Source organism: Staurois parvus, unplaced genomic scaffold, assembly GCF_062004578.1.
Source record: "Staurois parvus isolate SC_StPar_1 unplaced genomic scaffold, SC_StPar_1.0 ptg000056l, whole genome shotgun sequence".
NCBI lineage: Eukaryota > Metazoa > Chordata > Amphibia > Anura > Ranidae > Staurois > Staurois parvus.
In genome coordinates this window covers 6,908,657-6,928,085 of record NW_028317852.1, presented here as the reverse complement: position 1 = coordinate 6,928,085, position 19,429 = coordinate 6,908,657, and positions in this window count along the sequence as shown.

Genomic DNA, 19,429 nt, shown 5'->3' with positions numbered 1-19,429 from the left:
TATGCGCATATACATAAGTATTCAACAGTGGTCATCAGGGACTGGGCAGGGGCTGTGGGGTCATCAGGCACATTCAAGGCACAAAAGTTAACTCCACTCCCTCACAGGGCACACTCAGCTCCTAGGGACAGCTCACTGTTGTCATCAGACCATCCAAACAGGAATACCACAGGGACAACTCCTCATAGGTATTGGACCACCAGGACAGAAACAACAGAACTTGGGGGATATCGCCACCTTAAGGGGCTCACACAATATGAGCCAGAGACAGATAGGTGCTAATAGTGTAGTATTTCTTTATTCGAGTAGCAGTAAAATATGATAGGAAAGCACTCACATTTGCAATAAGAACAGGTACATGTAAAATGGCCACTGTCCTTCCTGACGGCCGTGTGCGGCGTGACGTCATTCTGGTAGGCTCCTCTGGCCGTCACCTTATCACCTTATAAGCACTGTCACCTTTTATGATTTATTCGCTTTTATTATTCATATTTATTGATTTGTTTATTTATAGCGCTGCATTGTTAGTATATGGTATGATTTGGAGGTCTTTAAGTTTACCTTTAATGCTAGCTGCTCTATATTTTTGCGCTCGCCTAAATTTCTGATTTTACTCAATGGTACCGTGAAAGGTTGCCACCTGTGCAATAAGTCCATCCATTAACTTTTCTTGCTACTAAATATTCCATGGTCAACTGTTAGTGGTTAGTGGTTGTGGGAACAAGAGCAACAGGCTATGTAAAATGACAGAGCTGGGTTAGCACATGCTGAAGTGCACAGTGTGCAGAAGTCGCCAACTGTCTGCAGAGTCAATAGCTAAAGACCTCTAAACTTCATGTGGCCTTCAGATTAGCACAATAACAGTGCATAGAGGGCACTGGGTTTTCATGGCCAAGCAAGTGTATTCAAGCCTTACATCACCATGTGCAATGCAAAGCGTCAGATGCAGTGGTATAAAGCACGCCACCACTGTGAAGTGATGAAATCCAATGGACGTGTCTGGGTTTGGCAGTTGCCGGGAGAATGGTGCTTTCCTGACTGCATTGTGCCAAGTGTAAAGTTTGATGGAGGGGGTTTATGATGTAGGGTTGTTTTTCAGGGGTTAGGCTTAGCCCCTTATTTCCAGTGAAGGGAACTCTTAAGGTGCCAGCATACCAAGATATTTTGGACAATTTCATGCTTCCAGCTTTATGGGAATAGTTTGGGGATGCCCCCTTCCTGTTCCAACATGACAGCACACCACTGCACAAAGCAAGGTCCATAAAGACATGGATGAGCAAGTTTGGGGTGGAACTTGACTGGCCTGCTCCGATAGCACACCTTTGGGATGAATTAGAGCGGAAACTGTGTGCCAGGCCTTCTTGTCCAACTGCAGTGCCTTACCTCACAAATGTTCATCTGGAAAAATGGTCAAGCATTCCCATAGACACACTTCTAACCCTTGTGGACAGCCTTCCCAGAAGAGTTGAAGCTGTTATAGCTGCAAAGGGTGGGCCAACTCAATATTAAACCCTACTGACTAAGACTGGGATGTCGTTAAGGTTCATGTGTGTAAAAGGGCAGGTGTCCAAATACTTTTTCCAATATAGTATATATATATAAAAGCTGCTAAGGGGTTTAGAGAGGTTGGGATGGAGTTTGCAGGGGGGAAGGGGGATTCAGCAAGAGACAGAGAGTAGTATGGCTGTGCAAGGGAGGACAAGTAGACTATACTCCCAGATTAGACAGAAAATTGATCACACTTGGATCAATGTGCTTCTATGACTAGTTTGGTCAATGCATAGAGAACAGGATACATTTTAACATAAGTGCATGGTATAACAGACACATATCAGGAATTAAAAAAAATGTTGGGGTAACAAACACCTTTAAGATTTCCCCCTGAGGACTTCTTAATATGGTGAAAATCTAACACACCATTCTGCTGCTTATCTCTAACAACTCAACAACTCTGAATGGTCAGTTCTCTGCCCCCCCCCCAACATCATTCCCCAGCAGTATGTTTGTAATCCTTCCTTCCTGTCCTTGTCCTACCCCAACAGAATGCTTTTCTGCATGCTCTGTCCTCCATTATTAGATGGCTCTGCTCCCGGTTTTATCCTTTAACATCACAAATCTCCACACCCAGCTGTGAGTCATTCCCTTTCAAAAATGTACACTTTCAGGTGTCTGTGTTTGCTGTGGTCAAAAAACTCTCCTCCTGGATCACTCACCTGGTGCTATAATACTACAATGCCTCCAATTATACTGTACATGCATCCTTTACATTGTTTTTCAATAGAGGCATTCATAATTTTTCAATGGGTTTGAATGGTAAGTCATTATTAATTGCCTTTTTATTACTTTTATATTATAATGGCCACAATTAATGTGATTGCTTTATGCGTGAGGTTGAAATAGCCATATATATAACTTTTCTACACATTGGGGTTGATTTACTATAATTGGAGAGTGCAAAATCTGGTGCAGCTCTGCATAGAATCCAGCTTCCAGGTTTAATTGTCAAATTTTAATTAAACAAGCTGAAGTTAGAAGCTGATTGGCTACCATGCACAGCTGCATCAAATTCTGACTGCTCAAAGTTTAGTAAATCGACCCCATTGTTACAATAATGGAAAAATAAGGCATTCTAATGATTTTAGGTTCATGTGATTTTTAATGTGTTGTAATAAAGTTTGTGTATTTAGATTGTTTTTTCTCCTGGTGATTTGCATAAATAATCATCTTTTTCTACATAGTTGAGCTATCCTACATGACAGAAGGCTTGCCATTTGCAGTATTCTGTTGGCTTAGATAGCTTTGATGGTATAAAGCTTTACAGTATTTTTTTTCATAGATTCCATTAGATTACATTTTCACCACTGTTTCTATTCCCTCTTGTTTCCTAATATGTACGTTAAGTAATTATTTTATGTGAGATAAACAATTCCACACCAATGCAATATTTTGTTGTGTGAATTGAAGGATTTTATGGGAACATTGTAGAGATAAAATAAGGAACACAGTGAAAGTAACTCTCAGCTTGGATATTGACCCTTTTGTTATAAAAAAAAACGGTGCTAAAAGCAGTTATAATGTGCAATAATCCATGAGAGCCATTCATATGGCAGTTTGTTAAAGCCATATTGGTGAAAATAAATTTTGACTTGATATATTGAGTTGCTTTGTATATTACTCCTTACTTTATTGAATGAGCTCAGTAAATAGATACATTTTTTAAAAAATGGGAATAATAGAGTGACTATAAACCCATGAAGTTGTTTTTTATTTACTTATGACAAAAAGTTTAAGTACTCTGATATACAATAGTCCATCCGAAACACATCTTACCTAAAACAGCATCTATATACTGTATATTTACTAAAGAAAATTTACTAAATGTTTACTAGAAATGCTGTCACAAAGTATATAAATATATTTTAAAAATTAGAGATGGAGATATAGAGAGAACAGATAACAATGTTTTGTTTTTGTTTTGGAAAATGTCAAGGGGTGTTAGCACATCCTTATAAAACATTAATTTATAGCCAACATGTGTTCATAACAACAAATGCGAATTATATTTGTTCATGTATGGAACTGTGATGGATATATACAATATATTCATCAATTCCACAGAGGTACTCATGTGTACTATTACAAACACATTCATCCTACAAGCAATCATTCAAACATGAATATGTGACAAATATGGTGCTCACATATGACACATACATCACTGATCTCAAAACGATATCCCTGCCTAGCTGAGGAAATATGGCAGTGCATTCATGTGTCTCTGTATTAAGGTGCTCGTTTATCTTCAACATATTATTTGCTTGATTGGAAACCAAAAATGGCAGGTGTGTTAGAACTTTGTTTATTTCTCTACCTAAGAAGCAAGAGAAACTTTCAAGGTTGGGCCAATTATTACAGGGTGTTTTGTACAAACATTTCTGTATTTTAGTGTTTCCAGTAGCCTGTACATTTTTACTTTTCTAAATCAACTGAAAATTATTGCATGCTGTAAATGTACCTTTATTTTCAAAGTAATCAATGTTTTGTTGGCATATCTTAAAATTACTAAACAATGAACAATTGTTTTTTTAAGACAGCTAAGGCAAATTTGTGGCAGCAAGTATTGTTAGGAGCAGTTTGCAATGTAATAGAGTTTGCTCTGCTGGATTGCGTATCCTTGCAGCCAATAGACATTGAAATGTCAAATAACCTATAAAAGTCCTTTATTTTATATATTCTATATTCAGTTTACACAACAGGAGGTATTTCACGGTGAGGGGCATTGAGTTAAGGTCCATATTCAGGTCATTGTCAATAGTACAGCTTATAAATAGTCCCAAAATGAACACCATGAACTGTTCATGATAGATTTAAATTTTGTATTAAAATAATTGTAATTTAGCCATGGAACATGACAATATAAATTAAAGTATAACTAAATCCCTGAAAATCTAGCATAACAATTATAGTAATAAAATAGATGTATTTGATATTAAAATAAATATATATATACACACACACTGGATTGAAATCAAGCTGCAGGCACAGTGGAGTAATTCATTATTAGAGAGCACAATAGAGACAGTAAAGTAAGATTGTAGTTGGTTTTTGAACCTCTTAGAGCAGCTACTTTGTGTTTACATTAGAATGCTGGTGGGTTGTTCCTGCTGCAATGGAAGGGAGATGAACAGTGTACATTTCTCCACAATTCCTGCAGCTACAGAAGACAGTAAGAACATGCTGCTTAATGCTAATTTACTGATTGTTGAGAATATCCATTTGCAGACCACCACATAGCAGATATACTGCGACAGGGCAGCCATGCTATGCAGAATCAAGTCTATAAACATGATTCTGCACTTTCTGGTCATGGGTGCACATGTGCACTGCTGGCGGGCTGCTTTTGCTGTGATTGAACAGCAGAGAACCATCAGTGGGTGCCGGATAATGGATGAGGTCCGGCACCCGACGATCATCTAGGAGATTAACAGAACACAGCTCTGCATATATAAACAAGGCAGAGTTGTGACCTGTTAGCAGGGAAAAAACCCAGCACATTACCTAGTGAAAACAGCACACACAGTTAACCCCTTGATCACACTAGATATTTAACCACTTCCCAGCCAGTGTTATTACAGTGTACTGTGTCAGTGCATATTTTTAGCATTGATCACTGTAATAGTGTCACTGGTTCCAAAAAAGTGCCAGTTAGTGTCACTTAGTGTCAGATTTTCTACTGCAATATTGAAGTCCTGCTATAATTTGCTGATCACCACCATTACTAGTATAAAAAAATGTAATTACAATTCCAGTATATATACAGTACCTTAGTTTGTAGACACTATAACTTTTGCGTAAACCAATGAATATACAGTTATTGGGATTTGTTTTTACCAAAAATATGTAGCAGAATACATATTGGTCTAAATTTATGAATCAATTTGATTAAATGTTTTTATTGGATATGTTTTATAGCAGAAAGTAGAAAATATTGGAGGGTTTTTTCAACCTTTTTTGATCTTTTTTTGTTTATAGCGCAGTAAAAAAAACATAGGTGATCAAATACCACCAAAAGAAAGCTCTATTCGTGGAAAAAAAATATACAAATTTTATTTATGTACAGCGTTACATGACTATGCAATTATCAGTTAAAATAACATAGTGCTGTATCGCAAAGAACGGCCTTGTCAGGAAGGAGGGTAAATCATCTTTAGGTCAAGTAGATATGTAAATATTTGAATGTCCATATCCTGACCAGGTTCATTTAGGATTTTTCTTTTTTGATTTAAATTCAATGTGCCATGTTTGGCACTATGTGTATCCACTTTTATTTTGTGCACAAGCAGGGGCGTGTCACGACCTGCGGTCGCCGCCACCAACAGGCGACAATCGCACAGCCGCGACTAACAGTAATACGTCACGCCCACGGCGTCAGACCCCAGACCTTCTCACCAAACTCGTGACCGAAGGACCGGCCGATCTAAAACCGCTGTGTGACGCGCGTAACAAGGCCACACTCAGCCGCACCCAGCACAGCGATTGCCCAGCTAATGGACTACAATCGGTGCCTGCAGCCTGAATGCGCTTGTTACTGGGTCGGGTTAATTACGCAACTAACCCTCTACTGCCACCACCACTTTTGTCGGAGACTGGGAAACTCCCGTTACCAAATATACACTATAATGATTGAAATATTGATCTATATAGCACGGCCCGCGGACCTGCTATACAGGGATATAACAAACAGTAGCGTCTCTTCAAAGGCAGGGATTCGTGAATTGCAAGTAAGCGCTTAGAAACAGTTTAAGACTTTCAGAAAGGGGAAGGGGGGGGGCTCGGACTACACGTTTTGGGAGTGGTCAGTGGGAAACTGAATTAACTATAGCTTCATAATACATGACATGAAACATACGGTTGCCCTGAGGAATGTTCAACTCTCTTTCAAGTCCGGGAGAGAAGCTATTATCTATTTTATGATGTGGGGGCTTACACAGTTTTGGGTCAAGGCTTCCCAGGACTGCTGGCCCCACCAGGAATGTTTCTCCTGGGCTGACCCCCACCATCTGTCAGGAGATAAGGGCCTCTCAGGGCTGGAAAGGGGGGATGTGAGGAATGATTCAAGGAATACCTCACATAACAGAAAGTAAAAGAAGAACTCCTCTCCCAGCTCTGATGAGCTTGTTTGCCACAGGGCGGACTGACCATTTGGAAACTCGGGCACTGCCTGAGGTCCCGGGGTCAGTAGGGGGCCCCATGAGATGCCCCTGGTACCTTTTTCATAGGCTTTTTTGAGTTTGGGCAAGGACACAGGGGCCCCATGATTTGTCAGTCCGCCCCTGTGCACAAGTGACTCAGGTACTCATGCACAGTCTCAGGTGGTGACATCAATAGGTATTTTGCACAGGACTGTTAGACGTGTGTTTTATTTCATTCGAGATTAATTTTTCGGGCGAAAATTTAATTTTTGGAGAACCGGATCTATACGAATCTCCCAATGTTCATAGTAATGAATGTAATCAAATCTAAAAAAAGTTATAACAAAATTCACAAATGCATTTACATTTTCAAATTTGTTCAATAATTTCAGATTTGGATAATGATTGGATCTGAATTTCATGCCATTTATTAATTTGGATGCAAGTGATGCCAGTCAATATTGTCCAATCAGCTCATGCCATTTCTCTTGGTGGGTTGGACTAACGCCCAAATATATTGAATCCTTCCAATTTGAATCTGTCCAATTTGATAATATATCAAGTATATATAGCAATCTTCAAAAAAAACTGCAACATTTTTAAAATCCAAAATATAAAAATGCAGCGCTTAAAAGAGTGATAAAACACAGTCCAGTGAAAGAAGTGCTCCGTGATTCCTAGTGCAAATGGTGGAAATTTACACTAACCAGATAGCGTAAATTTATACGCATGTGTGTATAAATCCTGTGGAATCCCCTTCTCCACTTGGATCTGGTCAAAAGAATAGCTGGAAAAGGTAGGTATCCTGCGCCCTCATGTGGTGAAAGAGTGGTCCAGCAGGTCAGAGCGATGCCAATCTGAGGAAAGCCTCCCCCGTCCCAGGAGATCCTTAGGGGCTGTGAAAATGGAAGAAGCTCCTCACAGGAGACACAGGGGAGTACTCATAGTGTAGTAGATAAGGCTTTATTGTAAAACATCTGTGCACAATGAACAGGGTATAGGCAGATATGGATGAAACACACTGACCCCTTGATATCAAAGATGGCCGCCGGGCGCACTTCTTCAGAGGTGGAACAAAGTCCTTTGTTCCACCTCTGAAGAAGTGCGTGCGCACGAAACGCGTCAGGTGGGACCCAGGACGCCATTGACACTAAGCCGCCGGTGCCACGAGGAGGCCCGGCGGCCATCTTTGATATCAAGGGGTCAGTGTGTTTCATCCATATCTGCCTATACCCTGTTCATTGTGCACAGATGTTTTACAATAAAGCCTTATCTACTACACTATGAGTACTCCCCTGTGTCTCCTGTGAGGAGCTTCTTCCATTTTCACAGCCCCTAAGGATCTCCTGGGACGGGGGAGGCTTTCCTCAGATTGGCATCGCTCTGACCTGCTGGACCACTCTTTCACCACATGAGGGCGCAGGATACCTACCTTTTCCAGCTATTCTTTTGACCAGATCCAAGTGGAGAAGGGGATTCCACAGGATTTATACACACATGCGTATAAATTTACGCTATCTGGTTAGTGTAAATTTCCACCATTTGCACTAGGAATCACGGAGCACTTCTTTCACTGGACTGTGTTTTATCACTCTTTTAAGCACTGCATTTTTATATTTTGAATTGTGGGACTTTATATGCGTTTTCCTTTTATGTTCAGCTGCTGCCACCAGTATTGAGCGCTTACTGTATATTTTACTTTATATTTTTAAAATCCACCTGGACTAATGAATATACAAAATGAATGCTGAAAATCTGAAATGAATTCTGAAGATGAATCTGCTCAACATAATGAATATAACTAAACAAAATTATTCAATGAACTAATGCATCCGAAACAAAATGTAAATTTCTGGTGTACTCATATCTACTTGTCTGTTACTATTTTGTGACCCCTCTGTCAATCTATGGGATTAAGCAGTGCTGAAGTAAAAAGTTCACCTCCCTGAATTTTAGCAAGCTGAACACGGTATATGTTGTCATGTCAGGCTGTAGTATTGAAAGGAATGTGCCTCCCTCTGGATACAGCACTGCTACTGTTCATGAAGCTTCTTGGGGAGCGTTGTCACCCTAGGACAGGAAATGTCAAAGCAGTTTGTAACTGACAGAATCAACATGCCAACATTTTAAGATTCAGATATACTTTGAAGGGACACTGTTGCTTCATCATATATGATGAAAAGTACAGTATATGATAAATATTAAATATATTTAATATAAATACAAATGAAAATAGCCTAAAAAAGAAAAATTAGAATACTTTCTAATGGGTAGTGTGCTGTAGCTTTGTTTTCTTTAACTCTGGACACACTGCTAGGCCAACATTTTGGGATGTCCCCCAAAGATAAATGTCATATAATTGTTCCTAGAAATAACAGAAAACAAGCGGGTGCTGTAGCAACTGCTAGCTAGAAACTGATAAAAGCAGATATCACTAGCAACACGTGGCTCTTCAAATTAGCATCCAAATCTTTGATAATATAATTGTCTCCTCTTACATTATGCAGCCTTCTGGATTTACACGCTGGTACAGTACAAACAGGTGGACTGAGTACCAATTTATCATTGACATATTTTCTTGATGACAGATTCAATGCTACTATGCTTATTTTGGAATTGGATTTGTGTTTATGCTATGTGTCCCCCCCTATTATTTTCCCACTTGTATATGTAACATTACCATGGGAAATTGTTGGTATTTTTTAAAATAATTTTTAATTGTGGGACAATAGCTTTTTTACCAGTCACCTTTTGACAGTTGCTCGTACAGTACCATCTGCAGGCTTTATTGTAGCTAGAGGTTGGAGTTGAGGTTCTATATACAGAATGATCAGCACACAAAGGAACATATAATCTTTCAAATGACCGAGATATCTAAAGAAAGTCCATAATTAGCCTATAATAGCCCATATATCTTATTTTATGTGGCATGAAGTGGCAGCCTTCCCAGAGTGAGCCAGCTCTATAAGAATAAAGGGGAGGGGAAAAAGGCGCCTTCTAAGTGCAGTATCCAATATATTTAATGAACTTCAGTTAAAAACACTTACAGGATGACAAGTATAAGACAGCCCATCAGATATAAGTAAGGGTGCACAGATTCCACAGCTTACATGTCCCCTGGTCATGAGATGCGATGATTGCAGAAATATGGCCTTGTTTCTCCTGTGATGCTGTTACTTCCCCACCGATGATGTCACGTCCGCCCGACGAGCATGTTCCACGGTCATGACATGTGATCACTGTAGATGGAAGAGGAGCCTCAAGCTATTGCAGCCGAAACTGGACATTCCTGGAACCAGCATGGAAAGCACTCATTGGGTGGACGTGAATTCATCTGCTGGGAAGGCATCTCCATAAAGCTGGTCAGCAGAGTGAAGCATGAAGTGCTCTAGAATTTCCTGGTAGAAGCCTACGCTGACTTTGGACTTGATAAAGCACAATGGACCAACACCAGCAGATGACATGGCTCCCCAAATCATCACTGATTGTGGAAACCTCACACTGGACCTCATGCAACTTGGATTCTGTGCCTATCCACTCTTCCTCCAGATTCTGGGACCTTGATTTCCAAATGAAATGCAAAATGTACTTTTATCCGAAAAGAGGATTTTTGATAACTGAGCAACAGCCCAGTCCTTTTTTCTCCTGAGCCCAGGTAAGATGTTTCTGATGCTGTCTCTGGTGGCTTGATGCAAGGAATGTGACAGTTGTAGCTCATGTCCTGGATACGTCTGTGTGTGGTGGCTCTTGAAGCACTGACACCAGTCATAGTCCGCTCATTGTGAATCTTCCCCAAATTCTTGCATGGCCTTTACTTCACAATCCTCTCAAGACTGCGTTTATCCCTGTTGCTTGTGTACCTTTTTCTATCACACTTTTTCCTTCCAGTCAACTTTCCATTAATATGCTTGGATACAGCACTCTGTGAACAGACAGCTTCTTTAGCAATGACCTTTTGTGACTTACCCTCCTTGCGGAGAGTGTCAATTACTGTCTTCTGGACAACTGTCAAGTCAGTAGTCTTCCCCATGATTGTGTAACCTACTGAACCAGACTAGGAGACCATTTAAAGTCTCCGGAAACATTTACAGGTGTTTTGAGTTAATTATCTGATTAGAGAGTGATAACATGAGTCTACAATATTGAATGTTTTCACAATATTTTAATTTTCTGAGATACAGAGATTGGGTTTTCACTAGCTGTAAGCATAATCATCAAAATTAAAAGAAAGAAATGCTTGAAATATATCACTGTGTGTAATGAATCTATATAATATGTAATGAGTTTCACTTTTTAATTGAATTACTGAAATAAATTAACTTTGTTTGATGATATTCTAATTTATTGAGATGCACATGTAGATTATATTCTGCTTTGACTGTTTGGGGTTCTTATATGGCCCTTGTTTTGTTTTGATTTAGGTGGTATTTGACTTTGATAGATTATTTTTTGCAATGAATACACATACTGTAAGGGACAGTGAATTTTGTATAGTTAATGTAGGATTGGGTTATGTTTAGTGAGTCTTTTTTGGATTTCTCCCAACCTGACTCTGCCAGCCCAATTTGGATTTATTCATATTATCTATATGTGTTCAGCCATGTATATGTGTTCAGCTATTTATTGGGGTGGACCTTACACTCTCCTGTTTTTACCTCCTTCTGCGGTGTTGGGATTGCTGGCTGGCGCCTCTGGTCTATCTCCTCCCTAAAGCTGTCTTCTCTGCATTTCCATCAGTCCCCCTGTAGAGGGTGGCTACTTACCATTCTGTATAGTTCCTTTTTATGTGAGTATATAAGAACAAAATACTGTGTAATTTCCTTATTGTTGTATGATGTATGTATATATACCACCATGTTGAGACTATTGTAAATATGAATATGTATTTTTAGACTACTGTATTTACAGTGCCTTCTTTCTTTGTCAGCTGCACCTATAGATCCCCCTAGGAATCTTAGATCACGAAATGCGTTGGGATACAGCACTCCTACCTCATATATATGTTATGCACATCTATCTACAGTTATGGTTCTATATTTCTACAGTATGTGTGACTTAAATTTACATACTATTATTTATTGTGAGGAGGGTTCACAGGGTGCTAACTTTGTGCAATTATGTGATATGTTTTTAGTAGGATTTTATTGATTTGTATTATATTTGTGTGATTTATTCCTGAGGTTGGATATTTATATGCACCGTTAAAATCCCATACACTGTCTACTTTGTTTGCTTACCCTTTTGTTACTTGTAATACCCCCTAATTAATTTTTTTGTTGTCCACCCAATTTCTTTTTTTCTTGCCATTTCTAAGTGCACTGTGATTGTGTTTTCTCTTACATTTTCTTCTTTTTCTTTTTTTGATTTCCACTGAGGTAAATAACTTTTTTCTTTCCCTCCCTTTTTCTTTTTAATTTTCCCTCCTCAGTATCCATACTCTGACCAACCCCTCTTTCTCCTCTTTGGATGCTGTCTGTGCTTGTCTTTAATCTTTACAGTTAATAGTGCTAGCTTCTTATTGCCAACAGCTGTTGATGACTGGACGCCCTGTCATCATGGGTTTCCCTAAGACTAGTTACCCGATTCACACAGTGTCCTTTGTTGCCATGGAGCGAGTGGCTGTGGCATATATGTAGGAGCTGTGCACTAGATTCTCAATGGAGGACAGTCCGGTCACCTGAAAACAGTGATGTAGGATTCACAGGAAGATTACAAGCTCCCTCGCTCAAGCAAATCTGAAAGATTAGGGTAAATTGCACATCATGTAAACGTATGCACAGGAAGCACCACCATGCCCACTGTCCCGTGCCTGCATTGCTCCACATTAATTTTTATATATGTGATTGGTGGATAGGCAAGGTTTCACTTTGGGATTTTTTACTGTTTTGGCAGGTTTATAAAGTAAATGTGACATCAATTGGGTGCTCCCTTTTTTGGGTCTTTCATTGGTGGATGGTTACTTTAAATGTTCTTACACTGCATTGTGAACTTATCACATGTCTCTCGAAGGGGTTCTGTGTGGCCCCAAAATGTTGCACCTTTTTTACTGCTGTGATGTGATCATTCTAATAAACATTTGAATGCCACTTTGAAGGTCTGTGGTGTGCTGGCAATATCTAGGTTTCCACTGCCAATCCCCAATGTACTACAAGGTACAGAAGTGGCTAATGGGCTGGTGAGTGAAACCAAAGTGGCCAGCAGAGGACATACTACCCAACATCTTGAAGCAAGAGAATGAGGTTTCAACACCATTTGCTGAAAGGTGTACAGTATGTGTTTTTCTTTTATTAACACTTGTACAATTTTAAAAAAAAAGTATAATAGCTGAAAAGCTATTAATGAGAAATAATGGATCATTTTAGACTGATTTCATTTTTTAATGCCCAGAAGTATTGTAATTCAAAATTAAACCCTGCAATTTATATGGAAATGGGGTTGCAACTAATGAAGGAAACATATTTTAATCTCCCTTTTTTTTTATTCAGCTATGCTACATTTTTTCATGGTACCTATATGGCTTATTCAGTATTTCAGTATTCTGGCCATGTTCCATGAGTGCATTACAGGGAATGTCTTCACTGACATGACTTTTTAAGATGTAAGTGCATTTTATGTTCTCCTGTCAATGCAATCTGCATTTACAGTTACCTTTTGTATTATGTTTCTTTTTGTTGCTTGAATTTACATCTGTGTTGACTTTTCATGATACAGTTATGTATTCAATTATATTAACTAAATAAATATCAAACATACACAAATGATTCCGAATGGTCTATAAAGATGTTTTATTGTCTTTCATATTACAAGTTGCTGTCCTGGCCTCTGTTCAAAGATTAACAATAAAAGTCACAGGCTAATTTCCACTCCATTGACTCTATAGCTATACATTTGATAAACAAGACTTGTGTGGACAGAGTTTAAAATACTACTGCAAAAAAATCTACTCACTACTTACTAGGGCTTTCACAGTTCAAATAATTGTTTATGAAAGGGAAAGGGGAAAATTTACTGTATCTGACTCTCATGCAGCTAATGTTTATCAAACAAATTTTATTTTAAAAATGTAAGAACACAGAAGTGTTTTAATGGTATAACTAGAGATGAGCGAATCGAAGTATCCGAAGTGGAATTCGAGTCGAATATCGGAAAAATTTCGATTCGTGCCGAATCCGAAAAATAGCCTAATTCGGACGCGCGAATCGAAATTTTTCAGAAAATGGCGGCTGACATGTGCGGCGACGGAGCGGGGATGTCTGGGAAGGCGCGCAGACAAGGCGCGCTGACCCATAATGCATTCCTCAACTACATGTGATCGCATCAGCCAATCAGCAGCCAGCCAGTCAGCACTGTGTAATGGTCGAGCTATAAATAGCGGCCATTTTGGAATTCTTCATTTGCCTGCAGTTATTGAACAGAGGCAGACCGCTCTGTACTAGGGACAGGGACAGAGTTAGGGCCACAGAAACGATAATTGGGGACAGAGAAAAGTTACTTAGGGACAGAGAACCATTACTCAGGGACACAGACTTGTTAATGAGGGCCACAGAATCGTTATTTAGGGACAAAGAAACGCTAGTTAGGGCCACAGAATTCATAATCAGGGACAGACAGAATTGTTACTCAGTGCCAGAGAATTGTTACTTAGGGCCACAGAAACGTTATTAGGGCCACAGAATTGTTACTCAGGGACAGACAGAATTGTTACTGAGTGCCAGAGAATTGTTACTCAGGTACAGACAGAATTGTTACTGAGTGCCAGAGAATTGTTACTTAGGGCCACAGAAACTTTAATTAGGGCCACAGAATTTTTACTCAGGGACAGACAGAATTGTTACTGAGTGCCAGAGAATTGTTACTCAGGGACAGACAGAATTGTTACTGAGTGCCAGAGAATTGTTACTTAGGGCCACAGAAACTTTACTTAGGGCCACAGAATTGTTACTCGCACAGACACAGAATTGTTACTCGCACAGACACAGACCTGTTACTGAGGGCCACAGAAACTTAACTTAGGGCCACAGAATTGTTACTCGCACAGACACAGAATTGTTACTCGCACAGACACAGAACTGTTACTGAGGGCCACAGAACTGTTACTTAGGGCCACAGAATTGTTACTCGCACAGACACAGAATTGTTACTCAGGGCCACAGAACTGTTACTTAGGGACAAAGAAACGCTAGTTAGGGCCACGGAATTCATACTCAGGGACAGACAGAATTGTTACGGAGTGCCAGAGAATTGTTACTCAGGGCCACAGAAACTTTACTTAGGGCCACAGAATTTTTACTCAGGGACAGACAGAATTGTTACTGAGTGCCAGAGAATTGTTACTCAGGGACAGACAGAATTGTTACGGAGTGCCAGAGAATTGTTACTTAGGGCCACAGAAACTTTACTTAGGGCCACAGAATTGTTACTCGCACAGACACAGAATTGTTACTCGCACAGACACAGAACTGTTACTGAGGGCCACAGAAACTTTACTTAGGGCCACAGAATTGTTACTCGCACAGACACAGAATTGTTACTCGCACAGACACAGAACTGTTACTGAGGGCCACAGAACTGTTACTTAGGGCCACAGAATTGTTACTCGCACAGACACAGAATTGTTACTCAGGGCCACAGAACTGTTACTTAGGGACAAAGAAACGCTAGTTAGGGCCACGGAATTCATACTCAGGGACAGACAGAATTGTTACGGAGTGCCAGAGAATTGTTACTCAGGGCCACAGAAACTTTACTTAGGGCCACAGAATTTTTACTCAGGGACAGACAGAATTGTTACTGAGTGCCAGAGAATTGTTACTCAGGGACAGACAGAATTGTTACGGAGTGCCAGAGAATTGTTACTCAGGGACAGACAGAATTGTTACTGAGTGCCAGAGAATTGTTACTCAGGGACAGACAGAATTGTTACGGAGTGCCAGAGAATTGTTACTCAGGGACAGACAGAATTGTTACGGAGTGCCAGAGAATTGTTACTTAGGGCCACAGAAACTTTAATTAGGGCCACAGAATTTTTACTCAGGGACAGACAGAATTGTTACTGAGTGCCAGAGAATTGTTACTCAGGGACAGACAGAATTGTTACCGAGTGCCAGAGAATTGTTACTCAGGGACAGACAGAATTGTTACTGAGTGCCAGAGAATTGTTACTTAGGGCCACAGAAACTTTAATTAGGGCCACAGAATTTTTACTCAGGGACAGACAGAATTGTTACTGAGTGCCAGAGAATTGTTACTCAGGGACAGACAGAATTGTTACGGAGTGCCAGAGAATTGTTACTCAGGGCCACAGAAACTTTACTTAGGGCCAGAGAATTTTTACTCAGGGACAGACAGAATTGTTACTGAGTGCCAGAGAATTGTTACTCAGGGACAGACAGAATTGTTACTGAGTGCCAGATAATTGTTACTCAGGGCCCCAGAAACTTTACTTAGGGCCACAGAATTTTTACTCAGGGACAGACAGAATTGTTACTGAGTGCCAGAGAATTGTTACTCAGGGACAGACAGAATTGTTACTGAGTGCCAGAGAATTGTTACTTAGGGCCACAGAAACTTTACTTAGGGCCACAGAATTGTTACTCGCACAGACACAGAATTGTTACTCGCACAGACACAGAATTGTTACTGAAGGCCACAGAACTGTTACTTAGGGCCACAGAATTGTTACTCGCACAGACACAGAATTGTTACTCGCACAGACACAGAACTGTTACTGAGGGCCACAGAACTGTTACTTAGGGCCACAGAATTGTTACTCGCACAGACACAGAATTGTTACACAGGGACACAGAACTGTTACTGAGGGCCACAGAACCGTTACTTAGGGCCACAGAATTGTTACTCGCACAGACACAGAATTGTTACTCGCACAGACACAGAATTGTTACTGAGGGCCACAGAACTGTTACTTGGGGCCACAGAAACGTTAATCAGGGACACAGAATTGTTACTGAGGGCCACAGAACTGTTACTTAGGGCCACAGAATTGTTACTCGCACAGACACAGAATTGTTACACAGGGACACAGAACTGTTACTGAGGGCCACAGAACCGTTACTTAGGGCCACAGAATTGTTACTCGCACAGACAGAATTGTTACTCGCACAGACACAGAATTGTTACTCGCACAGACACAGAATTGTTACTCAGGGCCACAGAACTGTTACTGAGGGCCACAGAACTGTTACTTAGGGCCACAGAATTGTTACTCGCACAGACACAGAATTCTTACTCGCACAGACACAGAATTGTTACTCAGGGAAACAGAACTGTTACTGAGGGCCATAGAACTGTTACTTAGGGCCACAGAATTGTTTCTCGCACAGACACAGAATTGTTACTCGCACAGACACAGAATTGTTACTGAGGGCCACAGAACTGTTACTTGGGGCCACAGAAACGTTAATCAGGGACACAGAATTGTTACTGAGGGCCACAGAACTGTTACTTAGGGCCACAGAATTGTTACTCGCACAGACACAGAATTGTTACTCAGGGACACAGAATTGTTACTCAGGGACACATAATCGTTTAATTAAAGAGTATGTCAGACAACATGCAGAGGAGTGGCAGAGGAGGCAATGTTTTAGGAGCGAGCAGACGTGGCAGCAGAGGAAGGGGTCGAGGCAGCACTATTCGCAGCCAGAGGCCAGTGCTCCCGGTGTCATCCAGTACAGTGAGGAAGAGCTAACAGAGGGCGGTCAGGAACGGGGGGAGACATCCGCCTCTTCAGCAGCCAGGCGAAGAAGTAGTGGCGAGGAGAGTGGCTCGGTAGCCGGTCTAGAGACAGGTCTGTCTCCTGACCCACACGCAGCCGAGGGGGCTAGTAGTGAGGCGGAGACCCTAATTGATGATGATGAGGCTGATCGCACTTGGCAGCCTCGTCGTCATCAGGCTATTGCTTCCGCATCATCAGGAGAAGAGGGTGGCAGCTTGGCAGCGAGCAAAACAGTCGGTGGGTTGTCTCCATCGCCACACTCTGCCATGTGCCACTTTCAGGTCTCCTCACACACTGCTGGTGTGTTCCATTTTTTGTCATAGGGTGCTGGCAGATTACGGGCCTCCCATAGCTGCTGCCAGGCCCCTAATCTGCCATGGGCCCCTGTACCGCCTCCTCATGCTGCTGCCAGGTCCACAGTGTCTCATGCCATGTGCCACTTTCAGGTCTCCTCACACACTGCTGGTGTGTTCAATTTTTTTGACATAGGGTGCTGGCAGATTACGGGCCTCCCATAGCTGCTGCCAGGCCCCTAATCTGCCATGGGCCCCTATACCGCCTCCTCATGCTGCTGCGAAGTCCAGAGTCTCTCATGGGTCCCTGTACGGCCTCCCATTGCTGCTGTCTCCATCGCCACACTCTGCCATGTGCCACTTTCAGGTCTCCTCACACACTGCTGGTGTGTTCAATTTTTTTGACATAGGGTGCTGGCAGATTACGGGCCTCCCATAGCTGCTGCCAGGCCCCTAATCTGCCATGGGCCCCTATACCGCCTCCTCATGCTGCTGCGAAGTCCAGAGTCTCTCATGGGTCCCTGTATGGCCTCCCATTGCTGCTGTCTCCATCGCCACACTCTGCCATGTGCCACTTTCAGGTCTCCTCACACACTGCTGGTGTGTTCAATTTTTTTGACATAGGGTGCTGGCAGATTACGGGCCTCCCATAGCTGCTGCCAGGCCCCTAATCTGCCATGGGCCCCTATACCGCCTCCTCATGCTGCTGCGAAGTCCAGAGTCTCTCATGGGTCCCTGTACGGCCTCCCATTGCTGCTGTCTCCATCGCCACACTCTGCCATGTGCCACTTTCAGGTCTCCTCACACACTGCTGGTGTGTTCAATTTTTTTGACATAGGGTGCTGGCAGATTACGGGCCTCCCATAGCTGCTGCCAGGCCCCTAATCTGCCATGGGCCCCTATACCGCCTCCTCATGCTGCTGCGAAGTCCAGAGTCTCTCATGGGTCCCTGTACGGCCTCCCATTGCTGCTGTCTCCATCGCCACACTCTGCCATGTGCCACTTTCAGGTCTCCTCACACACTGCTGGTGTGTTCAATTTTTTTGACATAGGGTGCTGGCAGATTACGGGCCTCCCATAGCTGCTGCCAGGCCCCTAATCTGCCATGGGCCCCTATACCGCCTCCTCATGCTGCTGCGAAGTCCAGAGTCTCTCATGGGTCCCTGTACGGCCTCCCATTGCTGCTGTCTCCATCGCCACACTCTGCCATGTGCCACTTTCAGGTCTCCTCACACACTGCTGGTGTGTTCAATTTTTTTGACATAGGGTGCTGGCAGATTACGGGCCTCCCATAGCTGCTGCCAGGCCCCTAATCTGCCATGGGCCCCTATACCGCCTCCTCATGCTGCTGCCAGGTCCAGGCGAACGTAGTCACACAGGGGAGGAACTTCTCAGTGTAATGAACAGAGAAATCAACGGATGGCTGTCTCCGCGCAAACTGAAAATCGGAACCATGTTGACCGACAACGGAAAGAACATGGTGTCTGCTCTGCGTCAAGGAAGGTTGTGCCATGCGCCATGCATGGCTCACGTGTTCAATCTGGTTGTCAAGCGGTTCCTAAAATCCACCATCCCACTGCAAGACATCCTTAAAATGTCACGTAAACCTTGCATGCATTTCAGCCATTCCTACACCACAAAGCACACCCTCCTTGAGCTGCAGCGGCAGAACGGAATTCCACAGCATCGCCTGATCTGTGACGTTGCAACAA